Source organism: Solanum stenotomum, chromosome 2 (genome assembly GCF_019186545.1).
Source record: "Solanum stenotomum isolate F172 chromosome 2, ASM1918654v1, whole genome shotgun sequence".
Lineage (NCBI taxonomy): Eukaryota > Viridiplantae > Streptophyta > Magnoliopsida > Solanales > Solanaceae > Solanum > Solanum stenotomum.
This window is the reverse complement of record NC_064283.1, coordinates 21,239,793-21,249,247: the sequence shown is the minus strand read 5'-3', so window position 1 is coordinate 21,249,247 and position 9,455 is coordinate 21,239,793.

The window sequence follows — 9,455 nt, the reverse complement described above, 5'->3', positions numbered from 1 at the left end:
ATCTGAATTCGTCCAACTCATTTAACTAGTCTACTCTTTTTTTTAGGTCTTTGTCCAGTCCAAATTTAAAGCTTTCAATGCCCACAATGCTTTTTATTCTAATTCAACTGGTAGATGGCAAGATTTGCCAAATAACTGATACGGAGACATACCGATTGGTGTTTTGTATGCGGTACGATACGCCCATAGTGCATCATCAAGCTTTCAAGACCAATGAGTTTTATTAGCATTCACTGTCTTGGCCAAGATGTTTTTGATCTCCCTGTTTGACACTTCGACCTTGCCACTCGTTAGGGGATGGTACGGAGTTCCAACTTTGTGTTTCACTCCATACTTGCTCAATGTAGCTAAGAACCACTTGTTGGAAAAGTGGGATCTCCCATCACTAATAATAGCCCAAGGTGTACCAAATCTCGCAAAGATATAGCGTTTCAGGAATTGAACAACATCTTTTCCCTCATTGTTTGGAAGTGCAACAGCCTCCACCCATTTGGAAACATAAACTACTGCCTCCAAGATATACTTATTACCAAATGAACTCATAAATGGGTCCATAAAATCTATTCCCCAAACATCAAATAGCTCAACTTCTAAAATGGCGTAAGAGGCAACTCCTGTCTTTTGGACACTCCACCTTGTTTTTGACATTAAGTGCACTTCTTAACAAATTCATAAGCATCTTTGTAGAGAGACAACCAGTATTACCCGCTTTGTAGAACTTTAGCAGTTGTATGTACACCACCATGATGACCTCTAATTAGTGAAGCATGGCAAGCATGGAAAATTTCAATGGCTTCTTCTTCCAGAACACATCTTCTAATGATATGGGCACACTCTCTAAATAAATATGGTTCATTCCAAAAGTACTTCTTAACATCGAACAAGAACCTCTTTTATTGGTAGAAGTTCATTTGGTCCGGCATTAATCCACACACTACATAATTGGCAAAATCAGCATACCAAGAAGGTTGTTTGAGAGTTACAGTTAATACCTGCTCATCGGGAAAAACATCATTTATGTCGATCTCTAGCTCGTCATTCTCCTTTCCTTCTAATCTTGATAAGTGGTCTACCACCTGATTTTCACAACCTCTTGTATCTTTGACCCCAAAGTCGAATTCTTGCAATAAAAGCACCCACCTTATCAATCTTGTGTTGGCATCTTTCTTTGCCATTAGGTAATGCAGTGCATCATGATAAGTGTGAATAATCAGTTTAGTACATAACAAGTATGTCTGGAACTTCTCAAACTCATAAACTACCGCATGTAACTCTTGTTCAGTAACTGTATAGTTACGTTGAACACTGTTTAGAGTTTTGCTTACGTAGTAAATGGGGTGAAAAAGTTTGTAGCGTTTTTGCCCCAATACCATACCTAATGTCGTGCCACTTACATCATACATTACTTCGAAAGATTCTAACCAATTAGGACTAATGATGATCGGGGTGGAAACCATTTTTTCTTTCAAGCACTTGAAAGCTACCATGCAAGCATCATCAAAGTGGAATTTCACCTCTTTCTCCAAGAGTTTGCGTAGAGGATGTGCAATATTTGAGACGTCTTTGATGAACCTCCAGTAAAAGCCAGCATGTCCCAAAAAACTCTGAACACCCTTCATCGAAATTGGTGGTGGTAACTTCTTAATCACTTCAATCTTTGCTTTGTCAACCTCCTACCCCTTTTGCGACACTTTGTGACAAAGCACTATACCTTTCTTAACCATGAAATGACATTTTTCCCAATACAGGACTAAATTTGTCTCCATAAATCTTTGGAGGACTTGTCCTAAGTACTCTAAACATGCTTCAAAAGTGTCACCCACAACTGAGAAGTCATCCATAAATACTTCCATTGAATACTCCACCATGTCAGCAAATATAGATAACATGCAACGTTGAAATGTAGCCGGAGCATTACATAGTCCAAATGGCATCCGTTTGAAGGCAAAAGTACCATATGGGCATGTAAATGTTGTTTTCTCGTGGTCCTCCGGAGCAATGGAGATTTGGTTATAGCCGAAATACCTATCCAAAAAGCAATACCAACCTCTCTCAGAGAGTCGATCAAGCATTTGATCCATAAAGGGCATGGGAAACTGAACTTTTTTAGTCCACGAATTTAGCTTCAGGTAATCCATGCATACTCTCTACCCGGTCATCGGTCTCATAGATACCAGCTCCCCTTTTTCATTTGGGACTACCGTGATGCCTCCCTTTTTTGGTACACATTGTACGAGACTTACCCATTTAATTATTTGTATTAGGGTAGATTACACCTTCATCCAACCACTTTATTATCTCCTTTTCACCACCTCTTGCATCGGTGGGTTCAATCTCTGTTGATGTTAAACACTTGGCTTACAATCACTATCAAGCTAAATTTTGTGAGTGCAAATACCAGGAGGAATGCCCACTTTGTCAGCGATAGTCCACCTTATAGCTTTAATATGCCTTCTCAACATCTCAAGGCGTAATTTTATCTACTAATCAAGAAAATCAGCTGCAATGATCACCGGTAAAGTGTTATTTACCCCTAAGAAAGCATATTGGAGATGGGAGGTAAGTACTTTCAACTCTAGATTTGGTGGTTCTTCTATTGATGGCTTTTGCAGGAGGACTTTCTCGATTTTTTAAATCAATGTCCAACTTCAACAGAGTCTTTGAATACCCCCCAAACCTGATAGAGCCTGTACTACCTCTTCGTAACCTTGAATTTTGACCTCATCATAGTTAGCAAGCACGACTTCAAGTGGCAAATGGCTCACACTAGCCACCGCCTTATCAATAACATCAATAATGGAGACCACGTGAATATCACTTGGGTGTTTCATTGACTCACACACATTAAAGGTTACTTCATCTTCATTCACTCGAAATTTCAATTGTTCGCTCTAAACATCCACCAACGCTCTTCCGATTTCCAAGAATGGTCTTCCCAAAATGATGGGAATTTCAACATCTATTTCACAATCTAGAATGACAAAATCAGCTGGGAAAATAAATCAGTCAACCTTTACCAATATGTCATTTAGTATCCCCACATGATGTTTAATTGATAGGTCCGCCATCAAGAGTCTCATTATTGTGGCTTTTGGTTTCCCAACCCAAGTTGTTTATAGATCGCATATGGTATCAAGTTTATGCTTGCTCCCAAATCGCATAGGGCTTTAGAAAATTGGAGCATGCCAATGGTGCAAGAGATGGTGAATGCTCCTAGATCATCTCTCTTTTTATCAGCTCCTTAGTCATAATTGCACTACAACTATGGGAAACTTCAATCGTCTCAAAATCCAAGCTCCTTTTCTTTGTGACTAACTCCTTCATAAACTTGGCATAACCCAGCATTTCCAACAATGCTTGAACGAGAGGGAGATTAATTGATAGAGTCTTGAGAACACCGATAAAAACTTCTTGAACTTCTCATTCTCATTCTTCTTCTTGAGACGTTGGGGAAAGGGAGGTGATATTTTGGGTAAAGGTTGCATAACTTTTGGGGTGGGATTGTGTTTTTCCCATCTTTTTGTGTCTCTTCTTCCTCTATACCTTTGTCTTCTTCATTCATTTGAGCTTCTTCATTACCTATTGCTATCTTTCCACTACGAGTAACCACAGCCAACCCTCTATCATAATCTTCCATTGTCATATTTGGTTTCAATTATGCAGAAAGTAAACTCAACTGACCTTCAAGTATCTTGATTGCATCTGCATGAGAGTTCACTTTATTGTTCAATGATGAAAAGTTAGCTTTTATCCCTTTTAACAAGTCATCCGAACCTTCAACTTTATCAAGGATGCGTGATAGAAAATCATTAACTTGGGAACTACTTGCACTTTCTTTCGATTTTGGGCTCTCACTTGAGTGAGTGTGGTCCTCTTCATGGTCTTCCTCCCTTCTCCAATAGTCACTTTACTCGCCCCAATCTTGATAGTGTTTTCTTTGCTCTTCCTCCTTGTGATAGTTCCAACCTTGATTCCCACCCCGATGTACATAGCGTGGGTGGAAACCCTCCTCGTATATCTTGGAGTTCCAACCTTAATTCTCCCCCGGCCTTGAGTAACCGGAGGAAGAACTCTCCTCAAGTCTAAACACTCTACATGTCCCCTTTGGCGTTTCCACATTCTCCATCATATGTTCTTGTAGTAACTTCATTTGGTCAACATCTTCTTGATGTTTTCATCCCCCTCTCTCTCTTTATCAAGTTGTTCTTGTGTCAATCTAAGACAAAACAAAGAGACTTGATCCTCTTGGGTGTACCACACTTGATTTATTTTAGTCATGTCATCAAGAAGAAATGAAGCCACCTCAAATGATTGCAACATTATTCCCCCTCGTACCATTGATCATCCACCCCTTTATTAACTGAATCAATACTCCGGTAAAAATATTTGAGTAGTTAATCGTTTGGTAACCCGTGAGTTGAGCATTTAAGTAAGAGTTTCTTAAATATCATCCACGTTTCATGGATGGGTTCACCCTCCCGTCGCTTAAAACCTTGAATGTCATCTCTGAGCTTCATCATCTTTGATAAGGGGAAAGAATCTTGTATTAAATGTTATAATTAACTCCTACCATGATGTGATGGAGTTGTTCGGTAACTCGGTCAACCACTTGCTAGCTTCCCCCGTCAAAGATAGTGGAAATAATTGAAGCCGGATTGACTCTTGTGACACATTCTTGAATGATAACAGACTGCACACCTCTGTAAAACTTCTTACATGCTCATGCGGGTCTTCGTGCTCTAGCTCTCCATAAAGTCCTCTCATTTTGAAGAGATGAAGAGTCGTGCCAATAACCTCAAATATTGCATTCCAATCAGCTTGTGGTATGCAAATTGCACCCATTTTCTTTGCATGAGATGGGTTGTAAACACTATTGATATCATGATACCGCGTGATGACCTGCTTGACTATCGTTCACCTATTCCTCACTCATTTTTACTTCTATATAGTCCAACCAACACTACACAATACAGCCTAACCCAATTCAACTACAGTCAAACAATTCTCAAATCAAATCTTCAATCAAAGAATTCTAAGTAACACTACTCCACGACAATGGCGCCATTTTGATTAACGTTTCAAAGACACTTCATCTGGTTCTAAGTGTCAACATTTGCTAGTCAGTATATAACCCAACTGAATGAGTTGGGGTCGATCCCACAGAGAGTAGCTTTTCCTTCAAATTTAATTATAGAAATATGACAACAATCTCTTCAAATAAACATTTACTGCACCTTTTTGGTTTAAGCTTCAAATTTCAAGTTGCANCATCCACGTTTCATGGATGGGTTCACCCTCCCGTCGCTTAAAACCTTGAATGTCGTCTCTGAGCTTCATCATCTTTGATGAGGGGAAAGAATCTTGTATTAAATGCTATAATTAACTCCTACCATGATGTGATAGAGTTGTTCGGTAACTCGGTCAACCACTTGCTAGCTTCCCCCGTCAAAGATAGTGGAAATAATTGAAGCCGGATTGACTCTTGTGACACATTCTTGAATGACAACAGACTGCACACCTCTGTAAAACTTCTTACATGCTCATGCGGGTCTTCGTGCTCTAGCCCTCCATAGAGTCCTCTCATTTTGAAGAGATGAAGAGTCGTGCCAGTAACCTTAAATATTGCATTCCAATCAGCTTGTGGTATGCAAATTGCACCCATTTTCCTTGCATGAGATAGGTTGTAAACACTGTTAATATCATTGATACCGTCCCGATGACCTGCTTGACTACCGTTCACCTCTTCCTCACTCATTTTTACTTCTATGTAGTCCAACCAACACTACACAATACAGCCTAACCCAATTCAACTACAGTCAAACAATTCTCAAATCAAATCTTCAATCAAAGAATTCTAAGTAACACTACTCCCCGGCAATGGCGCCATTTTGATTAACGTTTCAAAGACACTTCATCTTGTTCTAAGTGTCAACATTTGCTAGTCAGTATATAACCCAACTAAATGAGTTGGGGTTGATCCCACAGAGATTAGCTTTTCCTTCAAATTTAATTATAGAAATATGACAACAATCTCTTCAAATAAACACTTACTGCACCTTTTTGGTTTAAGCTTCAAATTTCAAGTTGCAATTCTCAATCCAATTCAACACTTAACACAAATTGATCAAATAATGAGGTAACACTTGGGGAATTGACCAACCAATTATTGAATTCAACTTAGTGGATGAACATCGATGCTCACAATGGGATAAATTGTCGTGGGTAGGTCGGACTATATGTAAAACAATTTTCTCTCGAACAATTACCTTATCTTTGCCGAATTCTCTCGACCTTCAACACTAGACGGAAGATGCCCAACCCTTAGTTACACTAATCATGCAAGATGACCTCAAAACGTAGCAGCAATTCAGACCCACTTCAAATTAACACCATTATTCACAAATCGATGACACCCACTTAGTAAAACTCAACAATTGGTCACATAGTCAAAACCCCAAGGAGAGGGTTTTAGCCAATCATAGCAAAAAGAGGAAAATCAACATCTTCCATGTTTTCAAAGCTAGGTAAAAATGAAAATTGAAAGTTAAAATCCAATACAATCTTCTCTAATACAAAATTTCAATCAAAAACCTTGTTAAAATCACTTGAAGTCCACAATAGTAGTGTTTTCACTCTCACTCTGATGTTCCTCACATTTCAAAATTCCTTCTCTCTCCTCTAAAAATCAATTTATGCAAGTCTTATGCGAAGCTGTTTGGGACCAATCGGTAAGGTAAGTCGTGCTTTGCCGACTGTTCTGCAACTCATCGATTTCCCTTCATCTCGCCTTCATTTTTCACCTCTTCTTAGTCCTGCTACTATAATTTTAGGTGAGCCAGATTGGGATCACCGAGTGATTTCGCGATGTGCCCTTTTTCCTTTCCACTCGTCCATCGGCACTTATCTAGATCTTCATTAGTGCCTTTGGCGACCTGGTCATCCTTCGCCGAGGCGATCGGTGAAACGCAGAGTGGAACTGATGCTAGCTGAAGTTACCCCTAATTCAGCCTCAGAGTTCTGTAAATTTAGGCAGTAGGGTGGCAACTTGGCGAATCACCGAGTGACATAGACGATCATCAGGCTTGTCCTTCCCTTCTCTTTCTTGCTCGTGGTGTCTCTATTTCCCATTTATGTCCCTGCTTTGTTCCTCAATCCATGTGTCTGAAAATCAATGGTTTTACATCACTTGTTAGCACGAAATAAGCATTTGAGGACACAAAATCTATCCAAATAAAGCCCTAAATGAGTCTAAATCATGAACTCATCAGCCAACTCCAAGAAACTTCTAATATCAGTTGGAGACGTGGGTCTAGGCCAATTTTGCACTGCCTCTATCTTTTGAGTGTCAACTCTAATTCCATCACCAGAAACTATGTGGCCCAAGAATGCCACGGACTCAAGACAAAACTAACATTTAGAGAATTTAGCATACAACTCCTTATTTTTTAGAGTTTAGAGAACTATTCTGAAACAACTATCATGATCTTTCTCATTCCTCAAAGAGATTACAATGTCATCAATAAACACGATAACAAAAATATCTAAATAAGGCTTGAATACTCTATTCATAAGGTCCATGAACTCTGCAGGTGCATTGGTTAAATCGAATGACATGACCAGAAACTCATAATGACCATAACGGGTCCTGAATGTTGTCTTTGGAATATCACATTCCCTTACTTTCAGCTGATGGTAGCCTGATCTGAGGTCTATCTTAGAAAAACAAGAAGCACCGTGAAGCTGATTGAAAAGATCATCAATTCTTGGAAGAGGGTACTTATTCTTGATGGTAACCTTGTTCAACTGACGGTTATCTATACACATCCTAAGGGAACCATCCTTCTTCCTCACAAATAAGATCGGAGTGCCCCAAGCTTAGACACTTGGTCAAATAAAACCCTTATCAAGGAGATCTTTCAACTGTTCTTTTAACTCTTTCAACTCTGCTGGTGCCATTCTATATGGCGGAATAGAGATAGGACGAGTATCTGGAAGAATGTCTATGCCGAAGTCTATTTCTCTCTCAGGAGGGACTCCGGGTAGATCATGAGGAATGACTTTTGGAAACTCACTCACAACTGGAACTGACTCAATATGAGGTATCTCAACACTAAAGTTGTTAACCCGGACACTTTCTTGCCTTAAGGTACGAAATAAAATGACCCTTAGGCACTACTGAACTACTCTTCCACTCTATAACTGGTTCATTAGGAATTTGGAACCTAACGACTTGAGTTCTACAATCAATGGAGGTATAATAGGCATGAAACCAGTCTATACCTAGAATGACATCGAAATCTACCATGTCTAACTCAACTAAATCAGCCATGGTGTTCTTCTGATTGATGAAAATGACACAATCACGATATACTCGCTCTGCTAGAATTGACTCCCCAACAAGTATAGAAACACAAAAAGGGTCACAAAGTTTCTTAGGAAGAACATCAAATTTCATTGCAACATAAGGAGTCACAAAAGATAAACTCGCTCTTGGGTCTAGCAAAGCATAAACATTAAGAGTAAAGACTTTGATCATACTAGTGACAACATCTGGAAAATTCTCTTGCTTTTGACGACTAGTGATCGCATAAAGGCGGTTTGCCCCTCTGCCAGTACCGAAAGTAGCTCTTCTAGGTGCAGCCCTGTCTAGTGGAGCAACTCATGAAATATTGGGCTCTATTGCCCTGATTTCCATTACCTTGCCGATTCTTAGGGCACTCCTTCATGAAGTGACACTCTTGTCCACACTTGAAACAACCTGTTCAGCCATCACGACATTTACCTGGGTGGGTCCTACCACATTTAGCACATACAGAAGCCAGTTACCTCCTTGTGCCACACTACCCTGAGATTATGCAGGTCTAGCTCTGAAATGCTGGGAATTTTGACTATTGTACTCACCTTTGTTTCTAGGTGCAGTTGCACTACCAGATGATGGAGTAGGTCCCTTTTGCTTTTGCTGAAAAGAATACCGGCTCACATTATTTCTTTGCTTCCCAGACTCATTCACTGTCTTCGCTTTCTTGTTCTAAACTCCTTCCTATCCCTTAGAATTTCTTCCTCATCCTACTGCACATAAACCATCAACCTTGCTATACCCATGTCACCTATTAGCATCGCAGCCTTGCCTTCCTTACTCCACAGAAGAGACAATCCAGCAACAAATAAACTCATCCTGCTTCTCATATCCGCAACCATCTCTAGGGCATATCGGGAAAGTTGAGTGAACTTCAAGCTGTACTCATGAACACTTAGGTACCTTGGCCTCTCTCAGTTCTCGGGGAAAGAAATACCCCAAGATTGTAATACCTCAAAAACCAGACCTAGGAAAAAATGCAGAAAAGTTACCTGAAGCACTGAACCACTCCAGGGTTCACGGACCGTGCTAGGATCCACGATTTGCTGACCTGCCCGTGGTGGGGAGTTGGATCCCACTAGGACCAGACATCAGACCA